The sequence below is a fragment of the Olea europaea genome, chromosome 10 (genome assembly GCF_002742605.1).
Source record: "Olea europaea var. sylvestris chromosome 10, O_europaea_v1, whole genome shotgun sequence".
NCBI classification, from domain to species: Eukaryota; Viridiplantae; Streptophyta; class Magnoliopsida; order Lamiales; family Oleaceae; genus Olea; species Olea europaea.
The window spans coordinates 8,201,645-8,218,397 of record NC_036246.1 but is presented as its reverse complement, the minus strand read 5'-3'; the positions used below and the strand labels follow the sequence as shown (position 1 = coordinate 8,218,397).

The window sequence follows — 16,753 nt, the reverse complement described above, 5'->3', positions numbered from 1 at the left end:
TTCAATTGTCCAGCCTCCAATGAAAATCCACACAGGGAACAAGATTGAGAAAGAAACAGGGTTTTATTTTTCTTGTGCTCGTAAATATAATGAAAATCCCTGCAATTTTCCAACCCTAGCAGCTCATTTATGTAAGCCCAAACAGGCTTGGCCCATCTCCTAACCCGATCCTAATCAAAATCTCTTTTTTGACTTATGAATACACTTTGGCCAAGGATTTCGTTATCAACTTAATTGAATGAAATGTAGATTATAATCTCTTACTATCTAAGAATGAAGAATCCTCTATTGATCATTCACAACCTTCATATGATTCTTGACATACCCAAATGATGTCGTAATAGCGACCCTTGGTAGAGCAACATCCAACATCAACAAAGTATGACTATCCTTATATAAAGTACTATGATGACCTCAAGTCAAAGAACCAATTCCATTATCGAACGTCAGACATTAACTATTGACACTCAGAAAGTTATCTATGTAGAATCTCCCTGCAGGTCTCTAATGTTTTGTTTTATGACAAAAGACATCCACGTATCCATTTAAATGTCACCACACTTTAACTTGTGAGATCAGCTATTTACTTCATAAGTAAGAAATGCTACACGTAGTGGTCTATCCATAATAACAATATCCATCATCATTACTTACAACCATAAATGATTTAAGATTCAATCATACGTATTTTGTATCTTACAATCGCAATTCCTTATGATTAACAAATTACCAAAACTTGAATTTACCGACTCTATTATTTAATATAATTGAATATTAATTAAATAATAGATCTTCCATGAAATTGCATCTTCTAGATATTAAAAGTTCCTATGTCCAAAGTTGATTCGACTTAGGACATAACACTTACAAACTCCCACTTGTACTAGATCCAATTACTTATGTATCTAATATCATAAGAGTCTATATGAAGATCATGTTTACACTGCGATAACTCTTTGTCAGTAGATCTGCAGTATTATCAATTGTGGGAATTCGTTCCTTTCTTTATGTTATTTCTTTGTATTATCTCTTTGATGAGATGATATCACTTTAACTCATGTTTAGATCATTGATGAGATCTTAGCTCCTTTGCCTGCGCAATGGATATATTGTTATCATAATATAATGGTATGTGATCAATAATGTTAGAAACTATGCCAAGTTCATTTTTGAACTTCTTGATCCACATCACAACTCTTTGTTGTTTCTAAAGCAATAGTGTATTAGGCTTTTGCTATTGAATCAATAGTAGTTTCGTGTTTGGAACCTTTCCAAATATCGCTTAAGAGTAAACAAATATCCTGTTTGAGATTTGCCATCATTCTAGCCTGACTAGAAGTTTGCATCAGTGCATCCATGAACTCCCAGTTCATTTTCTCTATACAAAATCTTCTTAAAATTTTATCTCTATAGATTGGGATAAGTAAGCAATATCCTAGATCTATCTTTATAGATCAAGTTGCTTCTTCCATATCTTTCATGAAGAAATCCTTTAACAACCACAATTTCAACGATTGAAATGTAGGGATGTCGTTTCCTATTCATAATATGTCTTATACATATAATATTAGGAATGCGATAATACTTCCACTATCTTCTTGTAAACACACAATTCGTCTTCATTTTTAATAAAATTAAAACTTTTGATTTTTTCATCAAATCGAAGATTTCGGTTCCAAGAGGCTTGGTTCAATCCATATAAGAATTGATCATTCTTGCATACCTTGTAAGCAAATTTGGATTCGAAACTTTCGTGTCATGTGATGTACACTTTCTCTTGTAAATTCTTGTTAAGGAATGCAACTTTGACATCCTTTTGCCATAACTCATAGTCATGATATGTAGCTATTGCAAGCAAAATCCGAATGGACTTTTGTACGGCTATTGGCTAGAAGGTTTCATCAAAGCCAACTTTTTGTCTTTGTTTGTAACCTTTTGCTATTAGCCTCTCTTTGTATGTAAGCAAGTTTCCATCTATGCCGACCATTTCGTGTAAACCCATTAACAACCTATGGGTCCTATCCCATCAAGTTGGTAGATTAAGGTCTAAACCTTGTTCATATACATCGAGTCCATCTCAAATTTCATGGCCTCCAGCCATCTCTTTGAGTTAATACTTAACTTTGTTTTTGTGTAATTAGTAGGTTCATCATCATCGATTAGCAATGTTTGATTAGTAATCATGGATTTACACCTTTTTGAAGGTCGAATGATCCTACCAAATTTACACAAAGCTGACATGTTCTCAGGAGTCTTTACTTCCTAATCAAGAGTACGTCCCTCATTAGGTGTGGGATCAAATTCATCTACTTGGTTAACTATATCTCTAAATTCTTGAACTCCTTCGAGTTCTATTTTTCTCCCATTGTCCTCTCCTAAAATGAACTCTTTCTCTAGGAATATGGAATGTCGTGAGATGAAGACTTTCTTCTCAATGGGTTTATAGAATTGATATCCAAATATCTATTTGGATATCCTACAAATACTTATTTATCGAATAAAGTCTTAAACTTATCCGATTCGGTGCACTTCACATAAGCGTCATAGCCCCAAAATTTCATATGAAATAAGTTGGGTCCTTTTCCATTCTATAACTCGTATGGAGTTTTGTCGACCAATTTAGTTGAGACACGATTTAGTGTTTAGCATGCAGAAATTAGTGCATAACCCCAAACGATTTTGGAAGGTTTGCATGGTTTGATTGCACCATATATAATAATGTACGATTCTTCTGTTCAAATACACCATTATGCTACAGTATATATGGTAGAGTCTACTTCGACGGAATCTCATTCTCTTTTAGGTAATCTAAAATTCTCTATCTCGATCTAATCTTAATGTAAGAATATCTTTACCTATTTGTTTCTCTACTTCTAGCTTGAATCCCTTGAACCTTTTAAGAACGCATGCTTGAATTTCATCAAGTATACATGACCATTTCTGAAATGATCTTAAGTAAATGGATGAAATAAGAGAAACTTATCTTGTATCAATTGACTTGGGTCCATTTACGTCACTATGTATTAGACCAGTAATTATGCAAACCTTCCTCATTTTCAAATAAAAGGAGATCTGGTCATTGTGCCTAATAAGCATGATTCCCTCTTTGAATTGATTCAAAATTAACTGATCCCAAATATACATCTCTATATAATTTTGGAATTGAATTTTCATTAATGTGACCACATCCGCAATACTAGATTTAGGTGTTATTTTGATTATCACTTTTATATCTCTTAATTTCTACACTCATTATAGAATACTTAGTATTTAGAATATAAATGTCATTTCGTAATTTACCATAATCGCTAAGATCTTATCATGATACAAGGGAACAACAATTGTCCTTAAGATAAAAATAATTCATGTCCAAACATGAAATTTATTTAATATTCTAGTAATGGTAGGTATAAAGTAATATTTCTTTAATTCCAATACTAAGCCTAATGGCAATAGCAAGAAGTATGCTCTTACAGGCAGTGCAACAACCTTTGCTCATCTTCAACATGCAGGTCAACTTCTCCCTTTTACAGTGGTCTACTCTATTTAGTTTCTTCATATTTGTATAAATATGATATCTATATTTGGTATCAAATACCTAAGAAGCTAATGAAGTAGATATAAGCCTTGCAATTTCTCTTCTAATGACCTATCATTCCAAAATGATAACAAGGGCCATTAGATTTGATAATGTCCTTATTTGCTTTGATCGTCTTAGCCATCTTTGATGCTTTCCTAAAGCCCCTTTAGACTTCCTCTTAGTATGCTTAGATGAATCAATGGCTTGCTCGCTATTAACTCTGATATTGGGCTTAACAGTCTTAAGCATGTTCAGCAACTTAATGAGTATACACTCGAGCTTATTCATATCAAACTTCATAATAAATTGTGAATAGCTATATGTGACAAAGATTGCAGAACTAAGTCAATAATTAGCTCATGGTTCATCACTGAACCCGATTGAGACAATTTCTCAAAGCGAATCATCTTCAATACATAAGCACTAACTGAAGATTCTTCTATCATTTTGCAATGGTATAGTTGCCTGGAAGTCTCATATCCTTCCACATATGATTATCATCATACAACTCTTTGAAATGAAAAATCACGTGTTAGCATCTATATTATCATGTTGCTTTTGTAACTCAGGTGATATAGTTGCAAGCATCACATATATGCAATACTATAGACATCCACTCGTTTATTATAACAACCACCTTTTCCTTAATTGAGTCATCAATAGGTGTCTCTGGAAAGGGCTACCCAATGACATAACTAGGGATGGCAATTCGAACTGTCAAAACCGAAAACCGTGGTTAACCGAACCGAATGGGGCGAAAAAAACCGAACCGATGGTGCAATGGGGCGGGTATGGTATTTGATATTGCTGAACCGCTATGGGGCGGGGCGGGTATGGTATTTACACCCTTGCCCCGAAACCGAACCGATTACCCGTAAAAAAAAAAAAAAATTAATAATAATTATTGGATTTCCACTATTTTTATCCAGCCCAAAATAAAATTCTGCCCAGCCCAATACATTCACTATACCAGTCGTCCAGCCCAACTCCCCACAGCCCAGTTACCATAACCCATAAGAAATTATAGAATCGGGTTCGGCCTATATGACTTATGAGAGTGTAATTGTAACCCTACAGTCCCTACTCCTTACCCTTAACCCTTACTTCACAAATCAGTGAAATCAAACAGACAAACACAGACCACACTCACGCAGCCGGCAACCACAGCTCCAGCCTCCACGCCTGACGCCTCACTGCCTCCAGAGTCCAGACAGTTAACTACTTAACTTCACGACATCACCGGTTCAACGCACACAGCCACGGCTTCATTGCTCCTGCCTCCGACAGTCCGACAGTCCGACCACTATTTGAGGTAAATGAAATACCGAATCATCTTCTTCTGCTTTCGCTGTATTTGAGTTTTTCTATATTTGAAGGAACTAAAGTGCACGCCCATGTTGAAGTATGGATTTAATTCATTGCATTAGTATTATGGGACATTAGGGAAAATGGGTTCCCACATAGAAATAGGCTTCACCCGAAGACTTTAGAAGCTTTAATGTGTGCTCGAGATTGGCTTTGGTCTGATATTCATGGTAGGATGTATTGTTTTATGTTTGTTATTTATGCACTTTCTTTTATTGCTAATTTTTTCCTCTTTTGTGTGTAGAAAATTCTGGTCCTTCATCATATTCCGGAGCTTGTGCAAAGTTTGATGACGAGGATGTTGACGAAGAGGTACATTTTTTTGTTTAAATATTTAGTTAAAAACATTATGGATTATTGATTTATTACTCTACTACATTTCTTATATACTATATAGGAATCGACTTTGAGTTTTGACGGATGCCAGTAAGAGTTGTGGAGAAGAATGAAGATTGAATATGAATTGAAGTTGAAGCTTTTTGAGTTATTGAATATTGTTTGTTAAATTTGGATTTTGCGTTTGAGAATTGGGATTTTTTTTGCATTTTCATTTGGGATGTATTGTTGTTCGTTACATTAACTTAGTATCATGTTTTTGTTTTCATTTTACTTCGACGGATGGATCAATTAAAAATAATTTATTTTCGTGGTTATTAACGACCCGAACCGAGCCGAACCGAGATACGAACCGAAACCGAACCGAACCGACTTTCGTGGTTATGGTGCGGTTATGGTATGACCAAAAAATTGATGGTTCGGTGATGGTTTTGGACGAACCGACCCCGAACCGAACCGTTGCCATCCCTAGACATAACCAACTTTTAATGCCTAAGAATAATTTTCAGATTGCGGCGCCAATCAAAAAGACTCGATTTGGTTGTTAGCATCCAGTATACCTCTTAAATACATATGATTACTCTTTATTCAATAAATATAAATGACGAAAAGTAAAAAAGTAATATATAAAATATATATCAATTAATTTAACATGGTTTTTCATTAAATTAATTATGCTCCCATTATTTAACTCAAATTTATGACTCTCCCACATAAATTTATGGAACCTATACTTGACTCCCAGTAGGATGAGATCCCATTTATCATATTAAGATATTGAATGTACTCAACAAATCTTAATAAAATATTTGGATAGATACTATTATCAATTGTATCTCTATCCAACTCCCAGATCATTAAGCTGACAACTCTTTGCCTTCACACATCTTATGTATTAGCTTAACATGCCTCTAAAATTTATCTCATTGAGCGTACTCAACAAAACATAAATTTTAGTTAAGTCAAACACATCATTTAGAAATATCTATTATTTCATAGTGTCAAACATATCGTTAATAGACCAATCTTAAGTGTACTGAGCAAATTGAGATGATTTAGGACTCTGATTTTTCACTATAATAATGAAAGGTGAATATAAATATGACTTTATATTTTAATGAGGGGTTTTTCATGGAAATGTCACATCGTAGTAATTACATATATTTTATTATACATCTAGCATGCATATAAATAAATAAATATATATGCGGTAGGGGCTGCCACGCTCAGGCGGTATCTTCTTTGCTGCTTACTGGGAGCAGTAGTCAAGCGCGATAGCGCGCGCTGCTGGGCACCGCTCGCCGCCCTACTTCAATCCAATTTCTTTTTTCCTTTCAAAACTAGATTTTGAAGGTAAAATAACTTTTTTTAATTGCTAGATTCAAGAACAATATGAATAATCAACTTTTGATTACATCAATGTGTAAAACAATTTTTAACAACCATAAAGTAGGTTCTAATACCACTATTGAAAATTTACTTAATCACGTACAGTGAAATTTAAACAATATTTCAATTCTTACCAAGAATCTGCTTTATGTTTAAATAAAAATTGTGATAGAAATTATAACTTTTTTGAATTCTACAAACTCCTTTGTCTTTCTTTTGTTCCAATAATCTCGATCTACAACCCATGGCTGTCCAATTCTGCAGACTCTAATGAAAATCTACACAGGGAATAAGATTGAGAGAGGACCAGGGTTTTATTTTTCTTGTACTAGTAGGAATAATGAAAATCTCTACAGTTTTCAAACCCTAGCAGCTCATTTATGTAAGCCCAAATGAGCTTGGCGCGTCTCCTAACCCAATCAGTATTTAATAAACCCATTTAATTAAATCTGGTCCATGAATTAATTAATCCAATTAATTAATTCAGGCTTATTAATAAGCAATTCAATTAATTAATTATCCAACATTTATTATTAATTAATTGGTAATTCTCATTCTTCTGGTTCTCCTTTTGTGTCTGACTCATTAGGTTTCCAATTACGATGCCCAGCGACGTGAATTATTATTTTGATCTAATTAAAATCGATAAATTAAAACATCCATTTTAATTTATTACCAATTCACATTCGTCGTCCCAAATTGACATCTAACAATGTGTTAAGGCAATACATGTGACGTGAAATGTCACATGGTATGACAAAATCAAACTTGTTCGTTTACCATGAAATTATAATTCCTTTATCAATATGATCTGATTAATTACAAGATATAAATATGTGTCAATCTCAATCATCGATCATGTCTTTCATTCCAAATTAAGCTAATACAAGTCGATAACTCCTTTTCGACTTATATGTACACCTTAGTCAAGGATTTCGTTATCAACTTAATTGAATGAAATATAGATCATAATCTCTTACTATCAAAAAAGCGACGAATCATCTATTGGTCATTCACAATCTTCATATGATTCTTGACATATTCAAACGATACCGTATTAGTGATCTTTGGTAGAGCAACATCTAACATTACAAAAGTATGATTGCTCTCATATAAGGTACTATAATGACCTCAAGTCAAATAACCAATTTCGCTACCCAATATTAGAAATTAACCATTGACACTCATATAGTTATCCATATAGAATCCCCCAATGGGTCTCCAATTTTTTGTTCTATAACAAAATATTCACGTGTCTATTTAAGTGTCACCACACTTTAACTTGTGAGATTAGTTCTTACTTCACAAGTAAGAATGCTACACGTGACTATCTATTCGTAATAATGAGATTCATATCTCTTCATTACTTACGTTCATAAATGATTTAAGATTCAATCATACGTAATTTATATTTCACAATCAAAACTCTTGTGATTAACAAATTACTAAAACTTGAATCTACGGACTTTATTATTTAATTTAATTGAATATTAATTAATAAATAGATCTAACATAAAATTGCGTCAATTATATATTAAAAGTGTCTATGTCCAAAGTTGATTGGACTTAGGGCATAACACTTACAACTATTTCATTCAATCAGAAATAACTGTGCGTCCTTAGTTTTCTTGATCTTTTTTGTCTCCAAGGATCTGCCACGCCATATCGATGGATATATATCAGTGGTACGGAGTCAAAAAATGCATTTCTAATCAATAATGCTATTAAGAAGTTCGATACTCTTGTTCCAATTATTCCTCTAATTGGATCATTGGCTAAAGCCAAATTTTGTAATGTACTAGGGTATCCCATTAATAAGTTCTGTCTTTGTCAGAAAGTTGTTTCATTCGATGCTAGGCTTTTATATATTTGCTAAAACTTTGCAAATGACAAAAGTATAAAAAGATTTTATAGTGAAGTGGACTTATCTTCGTATTTTTTGCGTGGATATCTTAGTTTAGAAACGTAGAGTTATATTTAACTTAATGCATATTCTCTATGTTTTAAATGATAAAATGGCCTCAGTGATCGTGAGATAAGAAATTAGATAATATTTAGGCTCTAAACATTTTAGAAATTTTTGAACTTGAATAGGTCGGTTAAAAACAATAATTTATATGGCGAAGAAAGCTTGATGGCATTGGATATAGAAGAATTTTCCACTATTCTTTTTATTCTATTTTGGAGGGTTGCTACTCATATTTTTCTTTTAAATATTAAGTCTTCCAAGATAATTTCTTTATAAAAAGAGAAGGTATATAAAGTGTCGTTATAACCTTGTATGAAATATTCTTTTCTGTTTCTAACATAAATGATATGATACCAGTACAAAATATGATTGTGCTAATTTAACTGAATCAAGAAATTACACATTCTCTAAAATTATCTCCATCTCTCTTTCTGCCACGCCCACATGCAAAATTTGCAGGCTTGTGTAGGTTTTTTTGTCCCAAATAACTAAAGGAATAACAGAAATTAAAGAACACAAGGGTTTTTTCGCCCGTAGACTACTAGGCCCAGATGTTCACTCAAGAATAGGCTAATCACCACATTGAGAATTTGCCTAAGTGCTTATCGCTCCAACCCACTAGAAGAAACCAACAAAGTATCAATACAAGGATTATAGTACCAAGAATCACACATATCTTGCCCTCAGACTAATATTTCTCTCGAAAATCAAACCTTAATCGATTGCACCAAGTAACCAAGAATAACTGCTCAACAAGAATAGAAATAAACTCTCATCAACATAGCCTATACTAGATTTTACCAGGAATATCTAGGCAACAACTATTACAGGAAAAACAGAGGTTTTCCTTTTTAGAGAAAACTAGAAATGAAGAAGAAGAGAAAACTATAGAACTCTCACGTATCTCAGAAAATGAAGGGTCACAGCATATATATAAAATTTTTGCTAGCAGTATTGGCCCTATTTCACAAGGCTTGTACAGTCCACTCACATGGAGAGGTGGGTGGGCAGGGGGTGAGTGATTAAAAATTCACCCACCCTTGTATGTGTAAATGGCTACACCCAGCATATCTCTATATATAATCATAATGCATCCAACAGTCACAGGGTCACATGGCATCATCTAAGCTATCCAGTTTAAAACTTGTTCAACAAAAACAAGACTTTGTCCAATTTAAAAACAACCGGGTCACATTCTCAACCAAATGGGCTTAGCTAGGCTACATCATTAGGCCAAGATGTTAAGCAGCAACTTAACAATCTCTACCTTGCTTGACATCTTGGGTTTTTTTGCGGATTGGAGAATAACTCTTCCTTTGATTTCATTTCCTTGATGTACCTGCAAAACATATTTAGTTAGCAAAGACATTTAGAAGATTTAAACAATCCTTAAATTTATGTAAATAAAGTATTTTAGTTCCCATATCTACTGGATTACACTTAGTAGAAATCTTTTCAATGTTTATGATTTCTTTCTCTATTAATTCTCTTATAAAGTGGAACTTAACATCTATATGTTTAGGTCTATTGTGTAAAACAAGATTTCTACTAAGGTGTATAGCAGATTGGCTATTTGAGTATATAACAGCATCATTACCAGTGAAACCAAGTTCATCTAATAGATTTTTCACCCAAATCCCTTCCTTTACAGCGTCTGTAGCTACAATATATTCAGCCTCTGTTGATGAAAATGCCACAATTTTTTGTAGCTATGATTTTCAGCTTATGCAGGTATCATTTAAAGTAAAAACATATGCATGTGTAGATTTTCTGTTATCACAATTTTCAGCAAAGTTTGAATCTACATATCCTTTTAGTTTAATTCCAGTTTTGCCCTTTCGAAACATTAACCTCAGATTATAAGTTCCTTTTAAGTATCTCAATAGCCATTTCATGGCTTCCCAATGGTACTCACCTAGATTGCTCATATATTTACTTAGGATACTCACAACAAAGATAATATCAGGTCTGGTATAGACCATAATATATATAACTGACCCAACTTCATTAGCATAAGGGACTTTATCCATTCTTTCTTTTTCTATTTCAGATTTAGGACATTGATCTATAAAAAACTTAAAATGGCTACCAAGTGGTAAAGTGACTTTCTTTGGTTTGTCCATGGCAAACCTGTCTAGTATTTTTAAGATATATGATTATTGCGTGAGAAGTAACTACTTTTAGCTCTATCTCTTTTAATTTCCATTCTTAGAATCTTTTTAGCTGATCCTAAGTCTTTTATCTCAAACTCTTGTTTTAACATTTGCTTTTCAGTAATATTACATCCAACTAATAGCATATCATCAACATAGAGCAAAGATAGTATGAATTAGGACCTCCACTACCTTTATAATAAAAACATAGATCATATTCACTTCTATTAAAGTTTAGACCCTTTATAAAAGTATCAAACTTGATGTACCACTGTCTAGGGGCTTGTTTCAAGCCATAGAGTGATTTTTGTAAAAGGAACACATAGTTTTCCTTACCTTTTTGTTCAAATCCTTTTGGTTGAATCATATAGATTTTTTCATTCAAAGAGTAATTGATCAAATTCATGGATGCTCCTATGAGGAAACAGAAGATTAGAGATACAATCAAATATCTATGACTAATCCCACCCCTTTCTTTCTCTTTTTTCCCTTTTTATGCAAAAAGACAGTTTTCACATCTAGCCATTCTAACTCAAAATTAAATTGAGAAACAAGAGAGTAAAATTCTTATAGATGTGTATTTGACCACAAGTGAAAAAATCTAATTGTAATCAATACTAACCTACACTTGAACCTGACCTTTTCACCTTTAGATCATCTTCTTTTATTTTATAGATCCATTTGCAATCAATGATCATTTCTCCTTTTAGTTTATTAACTAAAACCTCAAGTCTTATTTTTGTCTAATGAAAGCATTTCACCTTTCATAGTTGCCAACTGGAACTTAGCATTCTTTTCGTTAATAGCTTCTTCATATGAGTTAGGCTCATTACCAAAATGCGTCTGAACAGTAAGTGTAGTGATGAAGTCTGGTTCATTATATCTTGATGGTGGTCTTATTTTTCTTATCTCTCTATCTCTAGCAAGGTGATAGTTATCCAAAGGATATGTTAATTGATCAGTTTTAGGTTCATTGTTAGGTTCTATTTCGTGTTCCAACACAGTTTCTTGTGGTTGTGTGGGCTTCACATCAATTTGATCATTATTTCCTGAATTTTCATGTGATTGTAGGGGTTGAGTTTATATAAACGGTCTATTTAAATCATTTTTAGGTGAGACTATTTCTTTATCTTCTAGACAAGGCATGTCAACTTCATTAAAGATAACATCCCTACTTATTATGACTATATACCCTCATAGATTTTTCAGCCAGATTCTGTAACCTTTAACTCTCTCCCCATTTCCCAAGAAAATGCCTCTGACAGACCTAGGTTCTAACATGCCTTCATTTTGGTGTGCATATGTTGCACAACCAAAGACCTTCAATTTTGAATAGTCAACCGGATGACCACTCCAAACATGGTCAGGTGTATCACAATTCGGGGATTATGTATAGGACAATTATTTATTAGATATGAGGCACTCTTGACAGCTTTTCCCCAAAACAATTTTGGGATGCCTGAACCTATCAACATACATCTCACCTTTTCTAACAACGTCTTGTTCATGCTCTCAGCCAACCCATTCTATTGTGGTGTGTAGGTAATAGTCCTATGTATAAGAATTCCATAATTTTTACAGAAATTATCAAACTCTTCATTGCAAAATTCAAGCTATTATCAATCTTTAGGGCTTTAACATTTTTATTTACTTGATTTTCAATGAGAGTTTTCCATTCTGAAAAGTTTTGAAAGGTATCTGATTTGTTTTTCAAAAGAATAACCCAACTTTTCCTTGGAAAATCCTCAATAATGATAAGATAATATTTAAAATCGGAATAGGTATTAACTGCAGTTGGTCGCCACAGATCAGCATGAAAGTAGTCAAGAATGGTCTTTGATTTATGAACCCCTGTAGCAAAAGATAGTTTCTCTTGCTTCCCATAAATGCAGTGTTCACGGAAGGACATTCTCTCAATTTTTCACTACCCAACAGGCCTTGTTTCGTAAGGATGTGTAAATTCTTATCACTAATATGCCCAAGTCTTTTATGCCATATTTCAGATTTATTGGATCGAGTAACTGTCGTTACAAGGTATTTGCTGGTTAAGGGTGAAGCTTTGAAGACACAGATCCCATTAGATTTTCTACTTGCGTAACTTTTGCTGCATTCTTTTGGAGGATGAGAATGCCTTTATTTAAGGTTGTGTTGAAACCTTCATCATCGGGTATACCTAAAGAGATTAGGTTTCTCTTTAAATTTGGAATGTACCTAATTTTATTTAAGGTTAGTACATTTCCATTATTTAGTTTCAAAACAACCTTGCCAATTCTTTTAATTTTACAAGAAGAGTCATTACCCATAATGATTTGACCTCCATTAATTTCCAATAATTCAACAAAATACTCTTTACAAGGTGTCATGTAAAAAGTGCACCCTGAGTCAAGGATCCATTCATCTTGACTTGAGGAGTGACAGGTCACATAGACTTACCCATTTGATGCTGCTGCTTCTTCATAAGCTATAGTAGCCCCACCTTCAATTTTATTTATATTTTTTCAGTTCCTCAATTCTCTTGATACAATCTTCTATAAAATGACCCATTTTCCCACAAAAGCAGCATTTCTTTCCTTTGGCCTTATTATTATTCTTGTTGAATTTAAGTTTGCCCTTGTCTGGATTTCCAGAGAATTCTTTTGATTTTCCATAGTTCTTATTTTGAAAGTTATTATAATTTTTCTTGAAAGAATGGCTTCCTTTGATGTTGTAGCCAACTTTAGCATTTGAGGGTTTTAGATCACTCTTAAATTCAAGTTCTTTATTTCTCAAAAATGAGATAATAATGTCAACAATGACATAAGTTCTACCATATTCAAGGGCATTCTTTAATTCTTTATATTTTTCAGGTAAGCTAACAGTAATGCCACCGATTGTTGGTCATTAGATAGTGTCTCACCAGTATTGGTGAGATTTTGAGACAGTATTAAATTTGTCAAGATTAATCTCAAGGTCACAGCTTGGATCAAACTTGAAACTAAAAAATTGCTTCCACAGATAACATTTGTTAGGGAGTGATTTTGTTTTATAAAGAGATTCAAGTTTAGTCCAGATTTCAATAGCAATCTCAGTCTTTCCTACTTCTCTAATGACACTATCAGATAAGTGCAAGAAAATTGTACTCCATGCAATTTCCCCTTGTTCAGTTTTCTTATTTTCAATAACCTCTATATCCTATGATTCATCAATGGCTTTAACACATCTTTGTTGTATTAAAAGAGCCTTCATTTCTTTATTCCAGAGATTAAAATCCCCTTTGCTATTCCAAATTTGAATGTCAATTTTGCTACTTTCTATATTTAAAATCACCTTTAAAAATAGTAAGATTACAGTATAAAAGAAACTCCACAAGATCTTGAAAAAAATACACCGTGTAGAGAAGAGTTTATTATCAGGGTAATGTAAACACACCAAGTGTCAACGTGCAGAGGTTTTCACACAGATGTACAATATTAGCAATTAAATAAACAGGTAATAGCACATGACCCATTCACAAAATACAACAATTTCGAATAATCAACACTTATACGATCTTGAAGAAACCATTAATCTCAGTCCCCTCAGATTCTAGGGTTCTCGCATGAAACCCTAGACAAAGGAAGATCCAAGATGGTTTCAACCAAGATTCAAAGAAAATTACCTAAAAATATCGAAAGTTAATTTTAGAAAAATGGTTAGAGACTCGTTACCAAGGGACCTTGTTTAACAGTGTAAAATAGTAAAAACCAAAACTATTTTACTTTCTCTGCAAATCGATGATTTGAAAAACTAGCAGTGTGTAGATCTGAAGATTTTCAGTCAAGATGCACCAAAGAAAAATTGAATCAAAAATTTCCAAGCACAGATCGAAGAGCTCTAATCCACTATAGGTAATTTGTCCCATTGATAACGAAACGAAGAATAGAAATTAAAGAACACAAAGGATTTTTTGCCCGTAAGCTACTAGGCCCAGACATTCATCCAAGAATGGGCTAATCACCACATTGAGCATTCATCGAAGTGGTTATCGCTCCAATCCACTAGAAGAAATCAGCAAAGTATCAATACAAGGATTACAATACCAAGAATCACACAGATCTTGCCCTCAGACTATTTTTTCTCTCGAAAATCAAAACTTAATCGATTACACCAAGTAACCAAGAATTGCTCAACAATAACATAAATAAACTCTCATCAACATAGCCTACACTAGATTTCACCAAGAATATCTAGATAACAACTATTACAGGAAAAACCAAAGGTTTTCCTTTTGAGAGAAGACCAGAAATGAAGAAGATTAGAAAACCCTAGAACTCTCACGTATCTCAGAAAATGAAGGGTCACAGCATATATATAATCATAATGCATCTAACGGTTACAGGGACATCACATGGCATCATCAGAGCCATCTAGTTTAAAATGGGTTCAGCAAAAACACGACTTTGTCCAATTTAAAAGCAACTGGGTCACATTCTCAACAAATGGGCTTAGTTGGGGTGCACCATTAGGCCAAGATGTTAAGCACCAACTTAACAGCTTGTCTGATTGCTACAGATTTTGGAGCTCTGGTAGCTTCTATCTTTGTCGCTCTCTACCAGGACAGGGTCTCAGGGTTCGTGAAATTAGGGGTGCTATTCTATCTTCCTCATTTTGTGACTTAGCACCTCACACTGAAGGCTTCGATGAGTCAAGATGGAAGGTTCAATGTTACATTTTTTGTTTGCCTGTTTTATATATATGAACTGATTTGGCTACTTCTAACTTCACGAGATGCTTTTCTAACACGTGCCTGGGCATGTTGAATCTGATTTTGGTCGTTTTGATACGAAAACTGTAGTAAGGAAGATTATATCTTGTTCTTTGAAAGTGAAATACCAATTGCTTGTGAAGACCAGGAGATCATGGACCTTGTGGACTTGTCCACTCCTTTACCCTCTTGGTTCACTGAGGAAGATCCTGTGACCTATGGCATGTTCTATGAGAAATTAGGATTCTAAACTGCATTGCAGTTTCTTTATAGGTAGGCACGATAATTTTACTCTTATATTAGTAAGCCAATTTGTCTTGTTGCAGCAAGTCTCTTGTTGGACACGTACTATACATGACACGACCCGTCCCGACTCAACCTAATTGACTCGACACGTGTCGTGCGCCGGTAGTAGATGCCAGCTAAATGCCGGACCCACCACCAAGGCAAACTTGACCTATTTTGACTGTGCTAATATCTATGAAAATTTTGACAGAGTTTCCCCTGTAATATGGACAAAACCAACCTGAAAAATCATCAAAATCTCAAATAGACATTTAAACCAAAAGTTTTGGAAACCACCACTTCCTCTAATACCACCACAACTACTACAAAATATAACAAAATTCGACTGAGTGCTTCTACAACATCATCCTGTCAACATGCAAGTATTACATCACTTACAAACCCTTCTACAAATATACTTGACACCCAAAATTAGACAATTACTTAATAAACATAAGTTTCCCAACTATTCATTACATACTTAGGAAATGGTCTCTTTTGCTTCAGCAGGCTTTCCAAATATCTCAGAATCGACCTTCTCCTGATAGGAAAACATGGTAAAAAGATATGAGTTTATAACTCAGTGAGTGGATAGTTGAAAATAAATAAACTTTTCCATTTATGCTATTTTCTGAAAATTCTTACACCATTTAGCGTTAAGAACTTCTGAAAAATAGTGACGCTTTTAAAAACTAAACATGATCATATCCTAATTTCTTGGACATAATTTTAAAAAGGCAACTGTATAACATAATGACTATAAATACTCTGATATCCATGAAAAATTATGAAATATTGCTGCATTAATACTATAAGCTGAAAGGTTTATTCTGAAAACTGAATTAACTGAATTCCATAATCTGAAATCTGATAATAGAATAAATACTGAAAAATCACACCAAAAAGAGTACCCAATGAATAGCCTTACTCATGTACAGAGTAATCTCGATGTA

The 16,753-nt window shown here is 33.6% G+C and overlaps 1 long non-coding RNA gene across 1 annotated transcript; it reads left to right on the top strand.

The window, feature by feature from the left end:
* Window positions 1-5,035: 5,035 nt before the first annotated feature.
* Window positions 5,036-5,468, top strand: LOC111402630. Its single transcript, XR_002704314.1, has 3 exons — window positions 5,036-5,115; window positions 5,190-5,257; window positions 5,343-5,468. It is a non-coding gene; the product is annotated as an uncharacterized LOC111402630 (long non-coding RNA).
* Window positions 5,469-16,753: the final 11,285 nt, after the last annotated feature.